Source organism: Microtus ochrogaster, chromosome 1 (genome assembly GCF_000317375.1).
Source record: "Microtus ochrogaster isolate Prairie Vole_2 chromosome 1, MicOch1.0, whole genome shotgun sequence".
Lineage (NCBI taxonomy): Eukaryota > Metazoa > Chordata > Mammalia > Rodentia > Cricetidae > Microtus > Microtus ochrogaster.
Window position 1 is genome coordinate 13,011,249 of NC_022009.1, and position 26,625 is coordinate 13,037,873.

General features: G+C 39.6%; 1 protein-coding gene and 1 pseudogene across 1 annotated transcript in view; one reads left to right on the forward strand and one right to left on the reverse strand.

The window, feature by feature from the left end:
* The window catches only part of Kcnh5 (potassium voltage-gated channel subfamily H member 5), a 314,460-nt gene that overhangs the window by 145,947 nt on the left and 141,888 nt on the right, over positions 1-26,625 (reverse strand). The window lies entirely within an intron of this gene.
* On the forward strand, positions 6,657-7,274 carry LOC101984886 (annotated as a pseudogene).

Consider the following 26,625-nt stretch of genomic DNA (forward strand, 5'->3'; position numbering starts at 1 on the left):
AGTATTCAAGGACCTAGGACAGGAGGGCAGACAGCCATTCATGCTACATGCCATCATGCCAGAGTGACTTTGGGGAATAAAGCTTCCCAACATTAAATATGGTTTTATGCTTTAAAATTGAAAGCACCTATTCTCTGTTTGTTTGTTTGTTTATTCAGAAAGGCAGAAAAATTATTTTTATCTCTAGAAACATTTTTTATAACATTCTTTGCCATTTTACATACCAATCCCAGTTCCCTCTCCCTCTGCTCCTCCCACTTTCTCCCACCTTCCCCCACCCTACCCCCATCCACTCCTCAGAGAGGGTAAGGCTTCCAACATGGGGAGTCGACAAAGTCTGGCACATCACCATGAGGCAGGACAGAGGCCCTCCCCACTGTAGACAAGATCTCCTGAGAAAATATGCCTGGCAATTTCCATAGTATCAGGTTTTTCAGTAGCCCCATAATGGCTCCCTCAAACAAGTTATCTCTTTCCTTGCTCCCTCTCTCTGTCCTTCCCCTATCCTGTTCATCCAGTTCCCTCATGTTCTCCTCCCCCCTTCCCTTTTCTTCTCCCCCTCCCCTTCCACCCTTCCTTCTCCCTGCCCCTCCTACACTCCCAACTTTCTCAGGAGAGCTTGTCTGTTTCCCCTTCCTAGGGGGTTCCATGTTTTTAGGGTTCTCCTTGTTACCCAGCTTCTCCAGAGTCATGGACTATAGACTGGCTATCCTTTGGAAAGCACCTATTCTTAAGGCATAAAGTGATAAGTGAGCACTTAATGCTTTCAAACACAGATATAGGCTGAGTGAGTCTAAGAGAAATTAAGGGAAGGAGCTGGGAGAGAAGATGATCAAAATAAAGTATATAAAATTCTCAAAGAATTCTTGCAAATATTTTGAAGATTTAATGCTATTACTATAAATAATTATCGGTATTAAAGAACCATCTGATTTAATGTATTCTGAGAAAGTGCAAATTGTATGCCAGCCAGTACACTAGCCACTAGGACTAAAGTTTGAAAAAGAGACCTGTTTTCAGGGCTGACCATTTGGCCCTGGAAAACCAATTGGTATACTTTTCCCTGGGGAGGACCACCTCTCCTGCTCCCAGCTTTGATTGGTTGTCTTTAGTTCTTTGTGTAGCCTTGAGGCTTCATGGACTTATCCCCACCCAATTTAGAATGTCCACTGATGTCATCCTTATTCTGCTCACGGTTGGGTGCTCACGCTGGTAAGACTCTATGAGTGTCGCTTCTTAGATGGCAGGACACACAATGTCACAGCCAGCTCTTCTATCCCCTGGCTCTTAAATCTTTCCATGGCCTCTTTTACAACGTTCCCTGAACTTTCAGTGCAGGATACGTTTTGTAGATGGATCATACTTATTGGGTATATTATACATGTATGCATGCAACAACAATTAATGAAAAAACAGGCCATGAATTTGAAGGAGTTGAGGAAGGTTTATGAAATGCTTTGGAGAGAGAAAGAGGAAGGAAGAAATATAATTATATTATAAATCTCAAAAAACATGCATTTGAAATATGCCAATTAAAAAAAGGGTATCACCTTCACACAATATACACAATATCCTACGGTGAAATACTAATCTTAATTACCTCAAGTCACATTTTGAAAGAAAGATTACATTTTCTTTAATATATCGTTTACAAAAATCCACAAGTAAATTTATAACCATTCAAAGCATATGAAAGATCTGTAGTTTATTTCTCATAATTGAATAATTTGTAGAACAAACAAAAATCTACATTCAGGTAACTAACTGTAGAAGCCTCCACTAGTGAGTTGCTACTGAGAGCAGATAAAGTAACAATGTCAGAGAAGGTTCTGAACAAATTATGTACCAAATTCATTCCATTTTGTTTGTTCTTAGGTCAAGCTGCACCCACTATGTTCTTATTAATAATATTTTCTTTGTGGACCCTTTTGTGCCTATTCACAATGAACGCAACCTTGACTTTTTCACTAATTATCTTCTGTGTATCTTAGTATTTGATCGTTGATCTTAGACAGAGCTCTCTAAAATACTGACATGGAAGTGCAATTCCGGCAAACTGTGGAGTCACAGAAGTGCTTTAACCGCCATTTGCTTTCTATTCAGTTCACTGAAGTCCACCTTTACTGATGATGTTTCAAAGACAACAGGAATGAATCCCATCAACGTGTGGTTTTCTATACAGCTTGTGAGAGTATTTGTCATGGCTCCAGTTGTTCTAAAGCGAAAGGCTGGTTTTCAAAAATCTCAGGTGCCAGTGCGGCTCAACTCCCACTTCTCTAAAGATTCCTGCTTTCCGTGATATAGGGCCCCTCCAGACATTCACATATGAGCTGGGCACTTTCTTTCTCTAGTCTTCATTTAGTCCATGCTCCATGCCAGTCAGTATCTGCACTGTGTCGCTTGTCTTTTCTAAGTGAATCTCATTAAATGCTTTGTGTGCTGACTATTAAAAACTATTGAAAACACTACCCTTTTCAGAGGTACTGGAGTTTTGAAAGAAGAATCCAATGAGGTAATACAAGTTGATAGATAAACTGTTAGGATGAACAGTCAGCTTCTACGAGAAAGCAAGACAGAAGAGAGATCGTTTTTTTACCACATATCAGGTTTTATTTAGCCTAATACTGGAGGGACTTCACTAGCCTAGAGCAGCTCTTGTGTTTATCATAACAATCAACTTCACCAAAATGGCCTTAGTAATTGACATTAGTTTCTATATCACTAGGATGGTTTTTTTTAATTTATTTATTTATTAAGGATTTCTGCCTCCTCCCCGCCACCGCCTCCCATTTCCCTCCCCCTCCCCCGAACAAGTCCCTCTCCCTCATCAGCTTGAAGAGCAATCAGGGTTCCCTGACCTGTGGGAAGTCCAAGTACCGCCCACCTCCATCCAGGTTTAGTAAGTTGAGCATCCAAACTGCCTAGGCTCCCCAAAGCCAGTATGTGCAGTAGGATCAAAAACCCATTGCCATTGTTCTTGAGTTCTCAGTAGTCCTCATTGTCCGCTATGTAAGTCCGGTTTTATCCCATGCTTTTTCAGACCCAGGCCAGCTGGCCTTGGTGAATTCCGGATAGAACATCCCCATTGTCTCAGTGTGTGGGTGTACCCCTCGCAGTCCTGAGTTACAATAAAGGATTGACTGGAGGCATTACCATCCCTGACTTCAAACTCTATTACAGAGCTACAGTATTGAAAACAGCTTGGTATTGGCATAAAAACAGAGAAGTCGACCAATGGAATCGAATAGAAGACCCTGACTTTAACCCACAAACATATGAACACCTGATTTTCGATAAAGGAGCTAAAAGTATACAATGGAAAAAAGAGAGCATCTTCAACAAATTGTGTTGCAAAACTGGATGTCAATCTGCAGAAGAATGAAAATAGACCCATATCTATCACCATGCACAAAAATCAAGTCCAAATGGATTAAGGACCTCAATATCAGTCCAAACACACTAGGATGGTTTTAAAGTTAAAAATAAAGTCATAATCCTGTATTTATCATTTACTAATGTTATATCAAAGATGGAAGAAAGGGTGAGTTAGAAAGGAGTGGGGGAAAAACAAGATTTTAATTAAAAACAAGAATCTTAAAAAAATCAAATAAAGTAAAAGGAAGTACCAAGATCACTTATCTCTCTCCCGTGATTTTATGTCAAGTAAACCCATTTTCTTTATTCTCTCTAATTCATCACAATGCATGTAGAGTTCTAAAAACTTAGTATACATCATTTGTTTATACAGTTATAGTCTTTGCAATGTTGATTTTACAAACTAGCTGAATAATATATTGTCCTCATCAGTTCAGATCCATTTCTTATATATGCAAATAATCCCTAGATGTATCAATTGTCAGGCAGCCAAAGAAAACTGGAAATTAAAATTGCCTGTTATTAGATGAGTGTACGGGGTTTTCAATCAATAAAATATTTGCTTTGCAAGCACATAGACCTGAGTTTGTTCCCCAGGCTTTACAGAAAACTGCTGTTATGGTGGTGTGAGATTAGAACCCCATCACTGAGGGGGAGAGGAACATATATACAGGAGACTACTTGAAGTTCGCTGGGCTGTCCAGTCCAATCAGAGAGCTCTAGCCCAGTGAGATTCTCTGACTCCGAAGAGGTGGATGGAGTTCCTGAGGACTGTATTAGCTGCTCTCTTCTAGCCTCCACAATTATGCATACACATTAATTCACGCTTGCACGTGCACAAGGGCCAACATGAATACTCACGCAGACAGATGCACACAAAGTATGGAGATATAAAATTAAAAACGCATGCTATCCTCAGAAACCTCTAGTTATTTGCTAGTTCTCACCCCTTACCTCTCTCGTACACCTCTCCCTACCTTGAGCTTTCTTCACAGCACCTGCTGCACTGATTATTCTGGCTCACCCTCACTTAAATTAATTGGCAAATGTGGCTCTCATAAATACCCTTTTTATCTGTATTTTCCCTACGCATTGCTGAATGCAATGGAGGAAGTGTTTTATAGCTGTGTGTACTTAGAAAAGTGACTACAGGATGTTGATAAACTATTGGGCACTGTGAACTGCAGACAGTTGTTATAGAGGCAATAGAATTTGTGATGGGTTTCTTGTAAAGAATTTTAAGCTTTTAAAACTTGGGGATGCTTTCTGTATTTTCAGATCTTTATACTGCATCATATTTATGATTGCATCCTAGGTAGAGGCCAGAGTTACTATTAGAGTGCAGTTAGGTGGAATCCAGGTAACGAGAAGGAGCACTAAGAAACCTCATGCTGATAATAGTGACGACAGCCTTTGCCCTGTTGACTGTGAGCACTCTGCAGGGGCCCTAGGAATCCACACCATCTCTGGAGGTCTTCATTTTATTCCCATTGTAAATACAGGGGAACAGATTTGGGAAGGAAATCCGACCCAAGTCGTAGCTTGATCAGAGCTGCAGTCTCAACAGCTGTATAACTCAGCATTCATATCAACTTTATGATGGGTCCTGAATACAATTAATCTTCCTGCTCCACAGAAAACCATAGTTACCACTGTCAGTTATATCCCTGAGAGGGCTCAGAGTTTCCCACATGAGCAGCAGGTCTTAAAGAAAAGCTCTCAGTAACTCGAATGTAGATGAACCAGAAACAGTGTACATTCCCTAAATGATGACATGTCAAGAGATGCCACGAGGTCCTCACTGAGATGAGATGTGACACAGGCAAAATTTTGTGTCTGTTTTAGTTACTACTTTCAAAGATTAGTCATGTGCTACTACAGAAAAGAAAGCTGGCTAAGTAATAGCTTTGTAAACAAAAGGAAAATTATAGTTCACCTCACTTACGCTAAGAATGACAACTTATCCATTAGGGTACATATTTAACACTAATCAGGATTGATTTTTATTTTCAATGAATTAAGAATTCAATAAAATTAGATATATGCTTCTGATATAATGGCATTTCTAATTAGTTAATCTTGGAAGACAAACTACTCAGGGAACATGACAAATATAGTTCTAATGTGTATAGTACCCCACTGCCACTTCCGTAGTCTGAATTATTAAATCATCGCTGTGCTCAGAAACCTTCCATCATGATCCAGTGTCAGTGCTACACATAGGTTGTGAAGACAGTCTCTCCATGTGGCAGGCACAAGGCTGTTGAATTCAGGAATATGCAAATATATGTTTGACCAGTGACTTCCGGCTCCTTTATTAAAGCCCTTGGGTGGCAGGGCAATCAGCCCAGGTCCAGAGAGCCAGTGCACTATCATTATTTATTCCACTTCACATCTAATTTAAAAACTACAGCCGGGCGATGGTGGCGCACGCCTTTAATCCCAGCACTCGGGAGGCAGAGGCAGGCGGATCTCTGTGAGTTCGAGACCAGCCTGGTCTACAGAGCTAGTTCCAGGACAGGCTCCAAAGCCACAGAGAAACCCTGTCTCGAAAAACCAAAAAAAATAAAAAAATAAAAACTACAAACCCTTCAAGTTTTCAAAGTGGAGAAATAACATTTGGGGTGCGTGAAGTGAAGACCTCCATGTTGAAGTTGGGGAGGCATTTGGGTTCCATTCTGAGAACATTCCCTCAATATGTGAAACCCACAGAGTTTTAACACAGTGGAAGACAGACAGCTTCCACATATGGACCTGAATAGCTCTCAACCTTCCTAACACTGCAACACCCTAATACAATTCCTCATGTTATGGTGACCCCCAACCATAAAATTATTTTTATTGCTACTTTGTAACTGTTATTTTGATAGTGTTACAGACTATAATATAAATAGCTATGCTTTCCAGGGGTCTTGGGTGACCCTTGTGAAATGAAAGGGTCATTCAAACCCCAAGGGGTGGCAACCCACAGGTTGAGAACCACTGACCTAAATCATGTCCTTGGGTACACTTCCACTTCTCTTGCTGTTTTTTCTCCTTATAAAATCTCTACTTGAGTTTTTATTCTTCTTTTGGAACATCCCTTATACTCAAGGCATCTTTCTATTAATCCTCTAGGATCCTACAGTCCCATGATGACCACAATGGCTTCCTAGCTGTTCACTCTCTCCTGTTAGTTGTTAGCACAGACTGTATATAACTAAAGAAGTCCAAAACAGTCATATCTGCCTCTTCAAAATCTTTAGTGTGTCCTAATAAGCTATGAAATAAAGGTAACCTGCTCTTCCTGTTAGCGGCCAGAGGTGACTCGTGAAGATGGTTCGCTACTCTCTTGACCCAGAAAACCCCACAAAATCATGCAAATCGAGAGGATCAAACCTTCGGGTTCACTTTAAGAACACCCGGGAAACGGCCCAAGCCATCAAGGGTATGCATATCCGAAAAGCCACCAAGTATCTGAAAGATGTCACTTTGAAGAAGCAGTGTGTGCCATTCCGACGGTACAATGGTGGAGTCAGTAGGTGCGCTCAGGCCAAACAGTGGGGCTGGACACAGGGTCGGTGGCCAAAAAAGAGTGCAGAATTTTTGCTTCACATGCTGAAAAATGCAGAGAGCAATGCTGAACTGAAGGGTTTAGATGTGGACTCTCTGGTCATTGAGCACATCCAGGTGAACAAAGCACCTAAGATGCGCCGACGAACTTACAGAGCTCATGACCGGATTAACCCATACATGAGCTCCCCCTGCCACATTGAGATGATCCTCACTGAAAAGGAACAGATTGTTCCAAAGCCAGAAGAGGAGGTTGCACAGAAGAAAAAGATATCCCAGAAGAAACTGAAGAAACAAAAACTTATGGCACGGGAATAAATTCAACATGAAATAAATGCAGATAAAAGTAAAAAAAAAAAAAGAAATAAAGGTAACCTGAGCAAACTTCTATACATTGTCTACACAATGGGGAGAAGTGTCTATCTAAAAGACTCAATACTTTTTTGGATTTTCTTCCGAGAAAATTACTTCCCTACACAAACTCAACTCCTGGAAACAAGGAACTATACACTTACCTTCTTTTCCACTCAAGTCATGGCTCTGCCTAATGAATAAATGAATAAAAATTAACTTAGCATGACTATATTAAAAAGGAGGTTTAAGGCTTTTCTTCTCAATGAATAGATAATAGAGCATAACTCTATCTCTCCAGTTACTGGACACAACGCACAAATTATCTTACTGCTTATTAAGATTTCATAGATCACCTAACAAATGACCTAACATCGGCACCAAAGTAGATTATTAAAGAAATAATATTAATGAAAGCAACTAACACAACAAAGGTATGTTTTCTTAAGAAATACATAACTAGTTTGTATGATCATAGACATTAAGTTACATGTAATGATCAAATTTTTCTTAATGAGGTTTTAGAGATAAATAACATTAAGTCTTTTTGCAAAAGGTTGGACTAATGCATTAAAACACAAGTTATTGCATGCTTGCTATGTGTAAGCATAATGCTAATAATTATGTCCAATACATAGTTATACAATTTTACTCACATGCTTAAATTCTTTAAACTAATACTTGAAGCATCTTGTCATAAAACTCTATTATAATTATAAATTCTCTCATGGTCTTTAAAATGTCATAAGAAATGTATCAGAAATATGATGAAAAGTCAACCCAATAAGAAGACTGATCGTTAAATAACAACAAATTTGGCCAAGTGTTTTGAAAGGGCTAATAGGGTCAAAACAAAATGGGTGGTCCTTATTTTCCACTGAAACTGGTCCACATTAAAACTCTGGCTCAGCCTCATCGTTGCTAACTTGAAGTTGCCCTGATAAGTTTCCTTTAAAACAGGACTAACTCCTCTGCTTCTGTAGTACACCTCTTCCCATCCTGCTTTGCTCCCCTTCCAAGGGGTCCTCACCACAAATCATTCTATAGCTTCTGGGGAACAAAGGAGGCAGCTTCACAGTCATCCTGCCCAAAAGGGATTAAGGTAAGGTCCAAGGTAAACCAGCATGACAGGTTATGCAACCCTATTCCAGTTTTTCTTCCTGTGGTCCTCTATTTCAGGAGGCAAAGTCTGTGGGCTTTTGTTTATTACCTTCGTTGGAATGCAATCTGTGAGGAAGTTTGTCCATTTGCTGGAATCCACTTCACAGCTGCATCCCTGTCTCCGTGCCCTGACATCAGTACAAGTGCTTCCTAGGTCACATGGTTAAGATGTTGGGCCTCCCTCTCAAACTGCCTGATGTGATTCTTTAAGACTCAGCTCCCAAAGTCCCAATGAGGAACAGAAGGAGGGAGAAGATGAGCAAGGAAGTCAGGACCAAGAGGGGTGCACCCACCCACGGAGACAGTGGGGCTGATCTATTAGGAGCTCACCAAGGCCAGCTGGATTGTGACTGAAAAAGCAGGGGATAAACCAGGACTCTCTGAATATGGCGGACAATGAGGGTTGCTGAGAAGCCAAGGACAATGGCATGGGTTTTGATTCTACTTCTTGTTCTGGCTTTGTGGGGGCCTAGCCAGTTTGGATGTTCACCTTCCTAGACCAGGATGGAGGGGGGAGGACTTTGGACTTTCCACAGGGCAGGGAACCCTGACTGCTCTTCAGACTTGAGAGGGAGGGGGAAAAAAGGGGGGGGAGGGCGGGAGGACTGGGAGACTGGGAGGAGGCGGAAATTTTTTTTTCTCAATAAAAAAAAATGAGAAAAAAAAAAGAATCATAGCATCTTCTTCCTTTCCAGAATATGGTACTCTTCCCACACCCCTTCTTATATGCATATGAGTACAAAATATAAAAGCACGGCTCTAGAATCTGAAGCCACTGTGTTCCTTCATTGCTAGGCCTGTATTCAGGTTAACTAAGCGGACTCTGAGTATAAGATGAACATGTTTAAATAAGGCAAAATTAGCTGGTCAAGGTGTAAGGAATTTTATTTGATGTAACAGACAACATCTGCAAGCTGTAATCTATTGGAACACTATAATAATGGCCTGTGATGGTAACAGATGTTTCTCTTTAAAAAAAGAAAAAGAAAAAAAAAAAACAAGGATTTTCAATCAAATAAGTTTCATTAACATTGCATATTAATTATCTTTCATGGAGAGTCCTAATCCACATTAGCATATCACAATGAATATTAGCATATCAAAAGCACTAAGAAGTCTTGCAACAAACACCATTTTTCCCGTACTTGTGTGTTTTGAGAACCTGTTTTGATCATTGAAAATCAACAAACATTGCAGATCTCCATGGAAAACTACTTTCCAATCAAAGCAACAGGCAGGAGGGAGCAGGTGCACTCATGAGGCCCAGGAGAGGCTGGTACCATGGTCAGACTTTGATAGCAAGCAGCCAAGCACTTAACACATTTATATCTGGGAGCTATTGATTGCCTCCTTTTGTCCTATTCATTTCCAGTCCATAATGTCTCCCTTTGTGTTGACCTGTGCCTTCCCAATGCTTTCTGGCAACTGTTTCAGTGTGCTTGAAGATTTTCTGCACAAAATGCAAATTTATTGTAGACACGATAACAGTTTCTGTGATTTGTGTGCATTGTCTCAGACAGCCATGCACACCGAGTAACATCATCTTCCCTACGGTTCTGGAAGCACTGCGCCTCATTTCACACATGTTGGGGCACTTCCTTGACCGAATAATATTACTCCTCTCCAAGTTTGCACAAGGCTGATTCTTCTAACGTGTAACATGCAAGGGACCATTATAGATATGATAAAATATCACCACTGAATTAGAAGAACAAACCCATGCGATAAGAAAACTTCACACCCAGAAACTAAAAAAGTGGAATAAATGGCTGGGACCTTACTCCCGAGAAAGTGAGTATTCTTTTGGCCCTTGTGCCTACACAACAAGAGCTGAACAACAGAAACAAAGCAATGTAATTAGCTGCTTATAGTCAGTAGAACCAATGGGAACTTGTCAAGCTAACAGTTTAAAGTTTCAAAGCACATAAGTGTTGATTTGATAAGCTGTCTCCATATTTCCAGCGTTCAAGGATATGTATCCTATGAAACCCTTCATAGCCCATGAAACCCTGTAAGACATATTCCAAATCCTCTTTATTATCAGACACTAGGCTACTGTAGGTTTTATTCTCTTCTAATGCTTGGTGCCAAATGTTCACCTTTTCAGTAAATTATTACCGCCAAGGTTTGACATGTATGGAGTAAAGCCATATCAAGTTCACCCCACATGGTGCATTGTTGTGGCAGAAGTGTCAGCTATAATAACCCTGTGATGGAAGAGATCTTCAGGGCTCTTGTCAGGTAGTACATAACCTGACAGTAGGTTAAGACTGAACATTCACGTGAAGAAGCTGTGTGCCTGGGCCTGACAGCTGCCTTTAATGCCGTGGGAAAGAAATGCGCTACCCACATTTACCAGATTTCATAATTTTCAGATGCCTTTATAATTCCCCCATAGTCTATCTAAAAGAACAAGAGGTTGGGCCATCCCTCCGGAAAACTGTCTTGTCTTCCAAGCTATAGAGTCATCATCTTGTTTTAGACACACACATCTCTCAGATGAATTACTGCAATGACCTCCTAAGGATATCCCTGCCAATGATCACATGCCAACTGGAAGAACTGAGTGATAACTAGGACTTTCTCCCAAGGAAGCAAACAACCTGCAAAGGAGATGGTTTATCAATGACCAAGAGTTACCGTATCTTATATTCCTACAGCAGATGGGGATGGGTGCCACACAGGCTTCTAGAACAGCGGTAGTGCAAACAGGAACTCAGAATTCAGCCTGTGATTTTGCATTCTTAGTATGTGCTCCTTAGGGCTATCACCAAAGACAAAAGGATTAGTGGTCATGCACCCCACTTCCGATATTTGGTGGCTGGAAATGGCTGGAGTACAGCAAGTACTTGAGGGATGAAAACAGCTCTGCTGCACCAGCCTTGAAAGAAGTGAGGCTGGCTAATGTAGGAATTCACCCATGCCACTCTGTACCAGCTCTTATGGTGGCTCCCTAATATCCCCAGCTTGGTCTCCTCCAAAATTCAGCCTCAACAATCGCTGATATTGGCTTTCTGCACACTAGGCTACTTTTCACATTGGGCATTTTCTAAAAGAATCACAACTGTGGTCACTTCTAACCATTTCCGGAGAATATTCCTTACAAACGCATCTATTCCCCACACTTCCGCAATGGCTTCCTACCTGGCTACTTCGCTCCAGCCTTGCTTCGGTGTCAGTACAGCAGCTGGTACATGACTTTACAGCTGACTCAATTTGCACAGTTGGGTTCCTGAGAAGTTTCTAGGTATTCTACCATATGGAGTATAATCTGTGTCATCTTCTACCCATTTTGTGCAACGGCCTCTCAGAAGTCATGCCTTTCAGTACCTCCCTGCTCAATCAGCTGCTGCCTTTTCTATTTCTGATGTCTACAACATGCTTAAAGGACTCTTTTTTTTCCTTAGCTGGATGGTGGTGGCGCACGCCTTTAATCCCAGTACTTAGAGAGTCAGAGGCAGGTGGATATCTGTGAGTTCGAGGCCAGCCTGGTCTACAGTGTGAGATACACACAGAGAAGAGAAACCTTGTCTCAAAACACCAAAAAAAAAAATAGTACTTTTTCCTATTTCAGTAGGGTCTCCATCTAAAAAGCCCACTTTTCCCCATGCTTCCCCAGCTTTGTCTTTCTGCACAGCACTTCACCACTGCTTGACATTGCATTGTGAATCTGTTTATTGTCTATAAAACCAGATTCCCTATGCAGAATAAAAGCCTATGAGATATGATATGTCAGCATTAATATAACATTCTCAGATATTAGTCCCAGCAAAAGTGAATGAATGAATGATATCGTAGTTTGTGAGTCCTGCGTGTCTGCAATCTACTTTCTCTAGTGATATTTTCTGCAGTTACTCTGTCTCATACTTTAACTGGGATTTACTCAAGTCTCTACATTCTTCCCAAGACCCCTACCACGTGCCCAATGCAACATCCCCTCCCTCAACTCATAGCCTCTGTCTCTGGTGCCATGTCTGACAAGTAGGAGACACTCAGTCACATGCTATCAATATGTCAGTGCCCAAAGGTAAAAGACCAAACAGGAAATGATTAACAAGTGGAAGTGTCAACCTAACATTGTCTTTTTTAGGTCCGTGGCTATGTGTACTCCATGTCATAATTGCTGTTAAACAAGCTTCTTTTAAACAAAGCCCAAGATTCTGTGGTATTTACTTTTCCTATATTGCTTTCAACATAGTTGATATTTTGGTTAAGTAAAACAGACATTTGCTTAGGGCAAGTTACCAAAATATTAGTCTTCATAAAATTTCCTTGGCACTCTTTACAGAGGAACACTTTAGCAAACATTCTCCTGCATGTCCCAGAGTGACTGGACTCCTGAGAACAGGTCCGTGTGAAGAATTTGTCCTCAAACCAATGTCAGTTTGTCCAAAGGATCAAGGCTTTGCCATTTGAAAATACGTTGTCGGTTATGAAGGGCTACACTGCGTGTATTGTCACTTATGGAGGGCTACACTTCTGCGTCTTTGCCACAATTTTTAAGAACTCTCTTCACTAGATTCCTGCCTGGACAGTTTCTTCTTGTTTGGGAGGTTGTCACAGAAGCCTTTACCTTCTTGCTTTCTCAGTTGCGAGTCTGCAGGCATTGATACTACTCCAATGACTACATGCAACACAATTTTTTTCTTTCTTCTTTTTTTTGTGGGAGGGGAGGGATGGGAAGAAAGTATGACCAGGGTGCAATATGTGGAATTCCCAAATAATATAAGATGTGTTATGCTGGGAGAAAAAATAAAGAGCAGGAGAAAAAAGAAAGCAAGCATGCAGAAATGAATCATTTGATTGGAAACACACCCCTAGAGGGACAGGTGCCAATGGAATGGGACAGAGGCCAGTGAGGACTTTCACCTCTAAAAATAAGCACAGCTGCAGTATCTGGAATACTTTGGTGATTCTGATTCCATATTTTTTCCAAATATGACATTTTATGTATATGTATTGTATGAGACCTAAGTCTAAACATAAAATTCATTCATTTCATAGACAACTTACACACATAACCTGAAAGTCACTTTATGCAGCATTCTGAGTGTGCCTCTCTTGCTTGTTTGTTTAGTTTTATAGTGGTGATGGTGGGGTGTTTAGAGCCATTTGTACTTCCTTTCTTTTGTTTTGTTTTGGGTTTTTCTTTTTTTTTTTTTGAGACTGTAATTTAATTACAATGCTTTCCCCCTCCATTTTCTCCCTTCAAGTCCCCCCTTATAACTTCCTTGCTCTCCTTTTCATTAATTGTTGTTATGTGCATATATGTATATTGATATACATTCATACATACATGCATAACACACACATACACACACACACACACACACACACATATATATATATATATATATTGAATGCAGTTTCATTCATTATTTTATAAAAAGATCCTCATTCCTTTAATTTAATTTTGGAGATAAGAACTATAAAAGTTGAGTCGCTATAATGTTACTTGTATATATGTTTTCAGGGCTGACTGCCTGACAGGCTATTGGTATGTATGCTCCTCCCTGCGAGGGCCGCCTCTCTCCCAGCTTTCCTCAGTTGAGTATGCCTGTTTTGACTGCAGCTTGTTGTATGCTTTCAGCTGTGAAAGTCTCCTCTTGTAAAATCCTGTTGGCACTCAAAAGGTTTCAAATTTGGATTTATATTTGGGGATTAGGGATGGTCGTTCTACATTTTTAATTTAAGAACATCTGATTTTATTCTACTCAAATGTCTACTTTTATAGTTCTCATCTCCAAAATTAAATTAAGGGAATAAGGATCTTTTTATAAAATAATGAATGAAACTGCATTCAATAATAGCCAAATAGAGCATTTTGTTCAGTGCCAAAATTGTTACATTGGGCTATAAGAAGACCCTACTGGGAGAGGGTCTCTCTCCAAACACGGGCCAGAACAGCCCCCAGTGAGGCAATTTTGAAGTGTTTTCTCAAGCCTTTTGGTGAGGCTTTAATGTAATGATAAATAAATCACATGACATCCTGTAATCACGTCACAGTTCAACGGCTCCATCTGGCTGCAGTAAGGAGTCTTTCCCTCTGTTGTAGCACACTGAGGGGTCTCACAGTTTCACTGAAAGGTTCGTCTAAACAGTAGACATGAGCTGGAAAGCCAGGCTCTAGATTTGACCACATCCATTATTATCTGTGTTAAGTGTCCTGGGAAACGATGGACTGGGGCAAACAAGATCTCTTAAATCTTAGGTAAGAAATATTGAAGTCCTGCTTGTCTAACATATGTGAGCAAGGACAGACAAGAAAGTGAAAGCCGGGAAAAGTCATAGACACTTCCACGAGTTGCACGGTGGAGGTAGGAGCTGCACAGTTGTCTGGGTAGGGACGGGGATCTCTGTCTACATAAGTCAGAAGGAGCTTTGTCAAAACCAGACAAGCAGCTTCCACAGAAATCCCAATTCTGAGCCCGAGTCGCTTTAATTGAGTTGCATCTCCCAGGTCAGCTCATGCAGACTTAGAGCCCATGACGGTCTTTATTTCTATGATATCACCCATCTCCTCCCTCTTCTTTGTGAAAAAAAAATTCCGTTTCTTTCAGAGGAGCCTTTGTATTTTTCCTGAAGCAAGTCTCTATCAGCTCATGGGAAGACCTCTTTTTTTCTTTTATAACTTTATGCAACATTCGTTGATTGACTCAAAAAAATCACACAAGACCCCCTTTTGTGCCAGAGCTACATAGCTAGTGCAGAAATCAACAAAGGGTTTCTCATTCCACGTCTACTGCTCTTATTTTCAATTACTTCATTGTATTACAAAACAGCAATCAAAATAATGCTCCCCTCATGAGTAATTCCACTCTTCCCTTGAAGATGACTCTGATAAGTATAAGCAATAAGAACTACCTAAAGCACATGGTTGAAGGGATCTGTGTTGACTAAAGACCAACAAATAAATAAAAATTTACTAGGTTGCTTATTATAAAAGTCCAAGAATTTACACTCTTGCCATGGACAGAGACATCGGCAAACATCAAATTATCAGAGGATGGAGAATTAATAGAAAAATGAGAGTTGGAACAGAATAAGAAAATCTGAATTTATAACTAAGCACATTAGTCTCTCACTAATATTAAGGAAAAATGGCGATTTAAAATGTAGAATACACTTGAAAGGCAGCTGTTTATATTGTTAGCAGTTTATTGAACTGAGTGTGTCTCTTGGTAAGTGGAAGTAATAGCTTTTGTGATGTGTATAGTGGTTGTTTCAGTCATTAGGCAAACAATCTTGTATCACTTATCTGAAGATGAAAACAATATGCAAATCTAACTCAAGCATGTATGTGTATCAGTGTGTCATGAGCACCAGACATGAGCAACTGTGAGCTGCCCAACCACTTGGTCCACAATCATTATTTTTCAGAAGGAGGATATTTGGTTTTCTGAGAAGATTTGGTGTAGAATGATATAATAAAATTTCTGTCTGTTTTTTTCGCTCAGTCCTCAAACTTCTCTCTCAATGATTTTCTCCAGGTGAAAAAAGAAAAGAAAAAAAAAGCCCTCAGGTGCCAGCTCCTAGACATAGCTTGACAGGATAGCACTCTCAGAATCTGTGCAGCACGAGGGGCTGTCACCAGTCTTTTGCTGACATACACTAAGTGAAGTCTATGCAGTTCAGCAGGTGTCCATGTTCTCAAGGATGCTCCGAGTCCAGATTTTCTGCTTTTAGTTAGGAGCTTGGGTTTGCTTGGCAACACTCAGGGCTCAGTGTCTTCCTATCCCCTACGAGGCCTGAGACAATGTGGAAAATATTTTTTTATTTGAAACAAACAAATGCACTCATAGAAGAACATGGCCCAAGTTAGAATTAGCCTCCTGCCCATTCATCCGTGAAGAAATGTAGCTTTTGTTGGGGATTTTGCATATTTTTATTGCTAAATATTCAAACTTCACACATATACACACACTCAAACAGAAACCCTTCTAATGAGGTACACTAAGTACCTTCCACATAAATGTATGCGTGTCTTACTTTTAAATAGCTGTCAAGAATAAGAACATGGAAGATCTGAAACAGTTGCGATTGGATCCGGTTCCAGAAAACACCACACTAATTTGTGACTAGTGAAGTTACTTAATCTTCCCACGTTTCTACTTTCCATTGACCCCCTCAAAAATAACAACACCTTACCAGTTAAGCTTTGAGAGAAATTGAAAAAGATTACTAAGACGAAATAGCAGGATGGTATATTCTAGGTACTCAGAAAAGGACCCCTACCTCTCTGACTGAATCTAAGATTCATCCATGCCCATGCTACAGTATAGGACAGTAATCTACCATTGATCTATAACACATGCACACTGCCCAGTCTTAATGTCAAAAATCTGGGCAGGAATATCTTGATGATGGTAGTAACGGTCTATTAAAACCTTCAGATAGTTACATATTTTGTAGTAAAGTTCTTAAGGAAAATAGAACAGCTATACTAAATTGGGGAATAGTATTTATATGTAAGTGATGTGACTGGACAAAATGACAATGGCATTTAAAAACCAAGTACCATGTAATATTTAAAGTGAAATTTAGCTATGTGTCAACCTTAGCCAATGAAAGATATCATTACCGTGGTTAACTTATGTTGATAAACAGACATGAATGGAATCCAAGAATAGAACTATATCTGTTTTGTCAACTAATCTGAAGGTAATTAAATGGTGGAAATCTAGTAGTCCCAAATACAAGAGGCAGAACAACAGGATTCCATAGGAAACAAAACAAACCTCTTCTCATCTCATAGCACAAACAAAAATTTAAAGTAGAAGACAAACTTACAGGTAAAAAAAACACATTGTTCAACATTTTGTTCAATGCAAAAGCCAATGTTCTTTTATTTTTTTAACATAATACAGCCCCATGTGTTCATTCTTAAAATTATAACCAAAGGAGGACTACCTTCTACTATGTAAGGACATTTGTATTTAAGAATATTTCATTAAATATGCTATGAAATATGTTAAAATATGTACTTTTATTTTTATTACTATTTTTGAATTGGGAATCCATATATCTATATTTGTGATTTGGTGATGATTTAAATGGTGACCACTGAGAAACACTGAGAAAAAAAATGTATTCAAATTCTTACTCAGGCACACAGTGAGTGGTACCTGGAAAATATCTTTCTGAGAGGATGATTCTATAAATGATTATATTTTCTTTAGAATAACTGTGGAAATTGGAAACAGGCGTTTAGCAGGCAATTAAGTATTAGAGTTGTAAATCCTCTCTTTTACAAGTACATGAAGTCCAGTCCCACGCCTTTATTCCATGCTAACATCTACTGGCTGGTGGCAAAAAAACTTCAGAGGAAGTGTGAAAATTTTTCAAAGAAGAAAACCCAATGCCACTAAAAATCATTTCAAAAATAGAAAGCCAGACCTGATTTCTCAAAGCTGGTAGGTTCTGAAAAGATTTGACCTCAATGTGCAGGCATTTCACTTAGAATTCTGTGGCACTTGACAACTTAAAGGGAAGCTCACAAAAATGGATTTTTTACACTATAGAAAACTACAGCAGTGTGGCAGTTTCTCAGGAAATTCGGGATCAACCTATCCCTGGACCCAGCAATACCACTCTTGGGAATATACCCAAGAGAGGCCCTATCATACAACAAAAGTATATGCTCAACTATGTTCATAGCAGCATTGTTCGTAATAGCCAGAACCTGGAAACAACCTAGATGCCCTTCAATGGAAGAATGGATGAAGAAAGTATGGAATATATACATATTAGAGTATTACTCAGCAGTAAAAAACAAAGACTTCTTGAATTTTGCATACAAATGGATGGAAATAGAAAACACTATCCTGAGTGAGGTAAGCCAGACCCAAAAAGAGGAACATGGGATGTACTCACTCATATTTGGTTTCTAGCCATAAATAAAGGACATTGAGCTTATAATTCGCGATCCTAGAGAAGCTAAATAAGAAGGTGAATCCAAAGACAAACATATAGGCATCCTCCTGAATATTAACCTTCATCAGGTGATGAAAGGAGACAGAGACAGAGACCCACATTGAAGCACCGGACAGAAATCTCAAGGTCCAAATCAGGAGCAGAAGGAGAGGGAGCACTAGCAAGGAACTCAGGACTGCGAGGGGTGCACCCACACACTGAGACAATGGGGATGTTCTACTGGGAACTCACCAAGGCCAGCTGGCCTGGGTCTGAAAAAGCATGGGATAAAACCGGACTTGCTGAACATAGCGGACAATGAGGACTACTGTGAACTCAAGAACAATGGCAACGGGTTTTTGATCCTACTGCACCTACTGGCTTTGTGGGAGCCTAGGCAGTTTGGATGCTCACCTTACTAGACCTGGATGGAGGTGGGTGGTCCTTGGACTTCCCACAGGTCAGGGAACCCTGATTGCTCTTCGAGCTGATGAGGGAGGGGGACTTGATCGGGGGAGGGGGAGGGAAATGGGAGGCGATGGCGGGGAGGAAGCAGAAATCCTTAATAAATAAATAAATTTAATTAAAAAAAGAAAACTACATAAAATGTTTAGAATGATAGCAAAACAATAATGTGTTGGTATTCTTTAAAGAAGAGAGGGAAATATTAATTTCAGAAAGTGGGCCTCAGGTGAGTATAGAGGAAGGGCAAGAAAGGACATCATTGTAGCAGCCGTATCGTGACACAATTTGCTTTTGCATCCAATTGCTGAATAATGAACAGTCAGTGTAAATTTATTGCAATATCTGTTCACTTGAAAACACTTCAGAAAAATGGTCCTATTCTTAGAAGATGGAAATAAGCAGAATATTCATAGGCTACATCACCCTTAGACTTAGCAAAGGTTTTCTGTGGCTATCCCCTTCTTTTAATTGGCACAGAAAGGACAACAATTCTGTCATTTCATATGAGCTGAACTGATCTACTCTCATCATCTTTCAGTTGGTTGTATTGATGTGGTACAGAGACATCTTCAAGCCTTCCCGAAAATGCTGTGCAGTAGGCATTGTTCAGTTCACACACACCAGATCATATTTCTCTACCCAGATTTTGGCACCAAAAGTAGTCAGTAGTACTCAGAGATGATACTTAGGTTCTAAGAGATGAGATGCAAGAATAGTCAATGTTAAAGTATCTATCACAGCAGGAGTTACCTATACAAGCCCTGCACAACTTCAAATCCATTCAAAATTGCAGAAGACTGTGGGAAGGGGCTCCTGAGACCCCATCCCTAGGTGAGAAGCTATCAGCAGTTGGCAGCTGCTGGGGGAGAAAGAGTGACTTCTCCTGAGGACTGTGTCCCCTGGGAAGTTCCCCACACTACACTAGATAACCCCATGTTTGTATACATTTGAATGGCCTCAATGGGTTAAGAAAATAAGAAAGTATTAAAAACTATAAAAGGAGGATATAAAGTTGAGAAAGATGCAATGGTGGGTCCTGGAGAAAGTTGGTGGTGGGAGAGTGAGGGATGGATATGACCAAGACACATTGTATACATCTATTGAATGTTCAAAGAAAAATACGTATTACATATTATATGAATATATAACTATATAATTATAGTAAATACCTATGACTTGCTTAACATTTTCCATGGAAGATACCACTACTTATTTCAGACTATTTTCAAAGCTTTAGCTCATGATCAAATTATACAGTATCTGTTTAAATAACATTAGCTATAACAATAACTATGTCTATTAAATAATATTGACAACCCTATCTCTATTAAACAACATTGACAAACCTATCTCTATCACACTTAGAAGATGTTAGGAGCTGGTAAGATAGCTCAGTAAGTAAAGGGCTTGTCACATGAAGATGAGAACCTGAAGTTAGATATACAGCACCCACAGAAAGGCCAGGTAGGGATGAACATATCTGGAACACCAACACTGAAGGAGCAGAGATGGGAAGTAAACCTGAGGTTTGCTGGCCAGCCAGTCTACTCAACTGTGGAACTGCAATTTCACTAAATAGGGAACATATTTTAAAAGTGAAGGTGGACAGTAATTGATTGAGAAAGATACCAATGCCAACCTCTGACCTCGATGCACACACGCACACATGCATGCATGCACACATACACACGCACACACACACACCCCTACAATGACAAGTCCACATATACAGAGAAGACTAATTTTAAGCATGTTGTGGGAGGTCCTCCTGCTCCTCCAGCCTATAGCTGCTGAGATACCAGCCCATTGGGGCGTGGTCTCTCTCCCTTTAAAAAAGCGGCGACTTCCCTCTCCGCTCTCTCTCTCACTTCCTGCTCCGCAGACTAGACTCCCTTCCTGGTTGCACAGAGGGCTGTGATCTGCAAGTTTTTCCCCTTTAAATAAATACCACCCTATTAATCATAATTCCAAACTGGTGTGGCATTGCTTGTGACTTACGTCTCCATAAGCACATAATCATGTTTAAGCAGCCTTCTGGGATCCACTGAAGATACTTTAATGCCGCCCCCCTGGCTATCTAATGAAGACTACTACTCTCTGTTGGAAAAAATAGTTTTCTTTCTGATGTAACAAATATTGGCTAATGGAACCGGTGTTGAGCTGCATGCTAGATAGCTACGCTCTACAACATATATACAATCCATTGAACATCAGCTAAACGTCACAAGCAAGGTGCCAGAAACTTGGTAGCCACACTCATGTTTAAAATGGCACTTGAAGCTGGTCTCTCACCAACGCTAAGGTCTGCATAGGAAACTTCAGACTGGAGCTCAGGCACCTGTGGTTCTAAAACAGTGTGGCATGTGCCCTTAGGTGCCAGATTCTCATTTTAATTTACACAATAAATCACTTTGGAGCAAAGTTTTCATTCCTTCTTATAACTGCAGATTCATGCATTAGCTTTGCTATTAGAACACACACTGGATATGTTTCCTGGGTGAAGTGAAACTGAGCAGCATAATCCTTCAATATTGGGCACAGATACAAGCACAGCCAACCGAGGTTCTTACTAATAAAACATGCCACTTTAACACACATTTATTAGCTTAATTAACATTTAGACAACTAAGCAAAAAAGCTTTATACTACCGCCTGTATACTAAGAGACTTTGAGAATGTTAGCATTTCCTTTCTACTATATGAATAAGTGAGCTTTTCTGAGATCTCTAAACATTTCATCAGTGATTTACAATGATAAGCTTCTACAATGAGATTTTAAGTCTCCGAACATCAGTTCAACCCAAAATTGCATTGAGGAATCTCAGTGGGAGCTGTTTAATGAGTTAATCAGTACTCACTCTTGCAGTAGAGCTGAACCCATCAGTCTTGGGGATAAACAGCAGATGCTTGTCCTTCTGCTTTCCGAGTGTCTTTCCTGAATCCCTACCCTCCGTTTCACTATACATCCAGTCTTTTGGAAAACTAGCAAATGAGTTAGTCCATTCCTTATCTCCCAAAATGCAAGATTTTCTCTGAAAGATATGTTTTGTCTGTGTAGATGATTTTGACCAATTAGGGTGACTTGGGGTTAGGGTTGGTCCCAAAGCTTCAGCTACTACTGATGATGGGATATAAGTCAAGAATATCGAAATTCCAGAATGGGATGCTGGTAATCCAGCGCTTTTGAAAGTGTCCTTGTAAACAGCACATACAACGAAAAATGAAATTGAGATGGCCGATAAAAAGTATGTACTCATAAAAAAGTGAAAATTCCTAGTTATATTTGCCATTTTCACAGCCTCAAGGCATATACATATAAGGGATACTTATAAATACATGGGCTGTCTTTCAAAGGGTAAAATACAAACACAAATAATAGAAGGCCACTAAACAGTCAGTTAACTGAAAATTGCTGATAATGAAAATATAAAATTCTAAGTATGAATCACTAAATATACAAATCACAGAAAGTTCACAGAATTCTGTAACTTAAAGGAGTATCACTTAGAGCTGGTCAGTCATAAACTGAGTGACTTTGTGGTAAAGCACTGAGAAGAAGGTGGACAATTACCCCTTGATTTAGTAGCAGCTTTACAAGATGAGAACTTACAAAGACTCACCAGTGATCTCAAACCCAGGGCTCTGAAAGCGAATATCCTGCTGAGCAAACAGAAAGATCAGCTCCTTAAGGAAGAATTTACATAATCTAGTCATTATCGTCATTGTATGTTTGATTTCAAGGTTCAGGAAAAGAGTCTTGAAATACTTAAAAAAAAATGATCAAACAATTCACACCCCAAAAAAAAGTAAAACCTTCTAATATGGCACCAGAATCAAAAAACAAAATAAAACAAAACAAACAAAACACATGGATCCTCTCAAGATATGAAATAGCTTTGTCCTTTGTCCTTCAGGGCGTCTAGGTTCTTTTTCCCTTTAGGGTAATTACAGTAGCTAAAACTATTGCTCCATTCTTTTTATTTTCATTTTACAGTCCAACCACCGTTCTCCCTCCCATCCCTCCTCCCCTCTCGCTTCCCCCAGCCACCTTCCCATTCCATTCCTCCCAAGGGTAAGGGCTCATGGGGTATCAACAAAGTCTGTATTGCTCTATTCTTTATGCTCAGAATATATTAAGTCCATCATAACTAATACTATCATTTCACTATTAATTGAACTCATAAATAATTATTAAAGAATTCAATTTAAAATGCTTATTTAACAAGTGTGTTTGTTGCATGATTAGGTAAGAAGGATTGGGTAATGAAAAATTATGCTACGTATCACATCTTAAAACTTTTGAATATTTGTAATATTAAGATACGCTGAGGAAATGGTGAAATATATATACATACATATTTATTACATGTATTTCCAAAACACCTATATGTGAGACACCATGTTGTCAGAGAGCATGGATAAACAACAAGAGGACTTGGGGTACTTTACCCTTCATAGAATTAGCCTCCAGAAGCAAAAATGGAGAGTTAAATAAGAACTCAAAATATAAGAAGAAAAGCATGAGGCAGCGAAATACTCCATGAATTTACACACTTGCTACCAAGCCTGTTGTCCTGGGTTCAATCCTTGGGTCCCATGTAGTGCTGGGAGAGAATGGACAGTCGGCCCACTGATTCACATACGCACGCAATGGCATGTACATGTGAATAAGCTGCATGCACACATGCGTGCGCACGTGCACACACAATAAATAAATAAATAAATAAATAAATAAATAAGTAAATAAATGTAAAAAATTAAAAGAAGAGGAGTGGACAGAATGCACTGCCTGGGTGGTGAACACCATCACCCAAGCAGGCTTTAGCCCTGGTTATAAATTATTATCACATAGTCAAGTAAATAAACCATTAGACACGGGAAGTTTGGTAGAGTGTTAACTAGTCACAGATAAAATGTTGAAATTCTGAAGAAAATGTGTTAAGAGAAAGACCTGGGTGTGTAAGGAAAATCTCCCCAGTCCAAAACCCACAGCACTTCTCGAACGTAAAGAGTGCCGCACTGCCAACACTTGGCTGTTTGCAAACAAACAGCTCACAATTATTAGTCATGTTTGCCCATGTTGAACACTTCTGTCCTTGAAAAATTTAACACCTGCAGAGAGAGTACAGAAGAGAGATGCAGGAGAGGGAGAGAGGGGGAAGGAAGGGAGGGAGAAATACCACTCTCTGGGCCTCTTCAAACTATAATTTCAGTTCAGATGTTTCAAAACATCTCTAATTACACATGTAGGTTCCTCTGGATCCTATTAACCCAAGATATAGCAACCAAGCATCATGTGGTTTGATCAACAAAGCCAATAACTTAGGGAGCGTGAGTGTGTGCTCTGATTTTTATATTGGACCATATCATCTACACTTCCAATTACCAGGAAGCAGAATGCTGCAGGTGGGTGTTCTCAAGGACTCAGCGAGCTGTGTTCTCTCTCCAATGGCAGCTGTCTGCACAATGCTCTGGCTCAGTTGGTCTCCCCCAATGTTACCTGGGAGTTTGGTGTGTCATACACAGAAGCACTGCACAATGCTCTAGCTCAGTCAGTCTCTACAGATGTTACCAGGGAGTTTGGTGTGAATGTACATAGAAGCAGACAATGGCTGTGACACTGGTTGAAAAGTTCAAACGAAAATTTTTCATTTGCTATATAAAAATTCTTCATGCTGTCAAACTTGATTTGAAGCTTGAAAGAAATTGGTCATGAGCTCTTTGTCTGCAAAATGACTTCATTGATCATGCTTTTAGGAGAAAGAAATTACTTCTGCCAACATAGTTGGATATGTTTTTTTCCTATTGAAGAATCGAGAATAGCACAGGATAGTTTTGAACTAATGGAGCACTTCAATAATGTGCAAAGTATTACCTTTCTGTGTATGTATGTATGTATGTATGTATAATATGTACGTGTATAGATATATGTGTGTGTTACTAGTTGTATATATAATTATCTTGTGTGTTGTATATAACATACATATATGTTTATTGTATATGCATATATATGGATAGGACCAAAACTAGATCAATGGATATTATAGTAGATGATTAAGGGGAATAACAGAAATTAAGATCTGTAAATTGGAAGTAAAATTGATGATAAGGGAGGCTGGGCTTTTCAAGGGTATACAATATTTCTACACAAAACAGAATATCTAAACAAAACTCCATATTTGATTATCTAATTCTGTATCTCTGAACAGAAAGGAAAGGAATTTAAAGGGGATGTATTCTATTAGCCCCTTGCTCCTAGTTTTCTTTAAATAAACTGTGACCAAGATATCTTACTGAAGTGAGGTACTTGTCTTGTTGTTATCATCACCTACATTTGGCAAAATAGATGTCTAAATCAGTTCCAATTGCCCATTTATACTCAGGGAGACTTTGTAAGTATGCTATCCAGTTTGTGCACTCTTTCCAGCGGAGTTCAAGAATTGTATTCGTTAGACATTGTGGCATTGCCACGAACTATATTGACACATAAAGACTGCCTGGTACTTAAGGCCAAAAGCTACATGGCTCCAGCAATTCAGCATCACTCTCTGTAGCCTACATAGTAAACTTCCTAAGAGTATAAAAAACAAAGGCCTCACTCTTAGCAATGCTTCAAAAATCACCTGGAGATAGATGTGTATGTATGCATTTATGTACGTATGTATGTATGTATGTATGTATGTATGTATGTATGTATGTATGTATGTATATCCCAACTAAAAGCACAGAGCTGACATTTTAGGTGAAGTAACAACCATGATGGTATAAGGCTTTTAAAATAAGAGGACTCAAAAAGGTCTAGTTCGTCTTTCAAACAAAAAGGAAAAATGATATATTCTTTGGTCTGAGCTATCTCTAAAATTGTATTAAGGTTTCTAATAAATATATGAACATTTTTAAGCTTTCTTCCCTTGATGGTTTTCACAGGATGGCACTGGAATAGGCAGATGGCACTGCTGTTAGAATACCTGCTGCACAAACTGGAGGACCTGAGTTTGGATCCAGGCACACCTGTGGAGCTAGGCAAGGTGCCTGCGCATCTGTAACCCCACTGCTGGAGAAGAGCAAGTTATCAAGAATGGCTGTCTGGGTTCAACGAGAGACCTGCAATCAAAAGCTAAGGTGGAGAGCAGTGGATGAGGGAAGACACCCAGACTCTTTACCTCATCACACATATATGCATGCACACATGCACACCAGTGCAAGCACGCACACACACACACACACACACACACACACACGGAAGTATACATACATAATTAAACAAACAAATAAATAATACGGCCTATTACTTCTCAATGAAGAGTCTGAGGATCAGGAAGTAACCCTGGACTATTTTATTTATTTAATTTTTTGCCCCATTGAACCAAGAATATAAGAAGCCTTCTTCTTTGAAGAACGAAACAAACTTTAATTTGCTCCCTAACTTTAGCAGTCACAACCACAAAGATGGAAACACTACACATAAGGGGTGCTTATGATGCTGGAGCTTGTGGGGGAAGCGTACAAGGAAAAAGAAATTCGTGCGGAAATGAAGGGTAACATCCACTACCTTTGGGACTGTAGCTTTATAGTAAGGTCTAGCCTTGCCCTGTTATTCTTGGCAGGAAAAGAGTTCAGAATCTTTGAGTCTCATAAGGATGCTTTCTGTGAAATTCTAACCACCCAGCATACAGCTGAACAGGCTCTGGAAAGAGATGATATCTTCATGTTCAGTACAGCAAACTGGATTTCTAACTTTCTGTGGTGTTAAATTCAAAAGCAGTCTCTCTCTCTCTCTCTCTCTCTCTCTCTCTCTCTCTCTCTCTC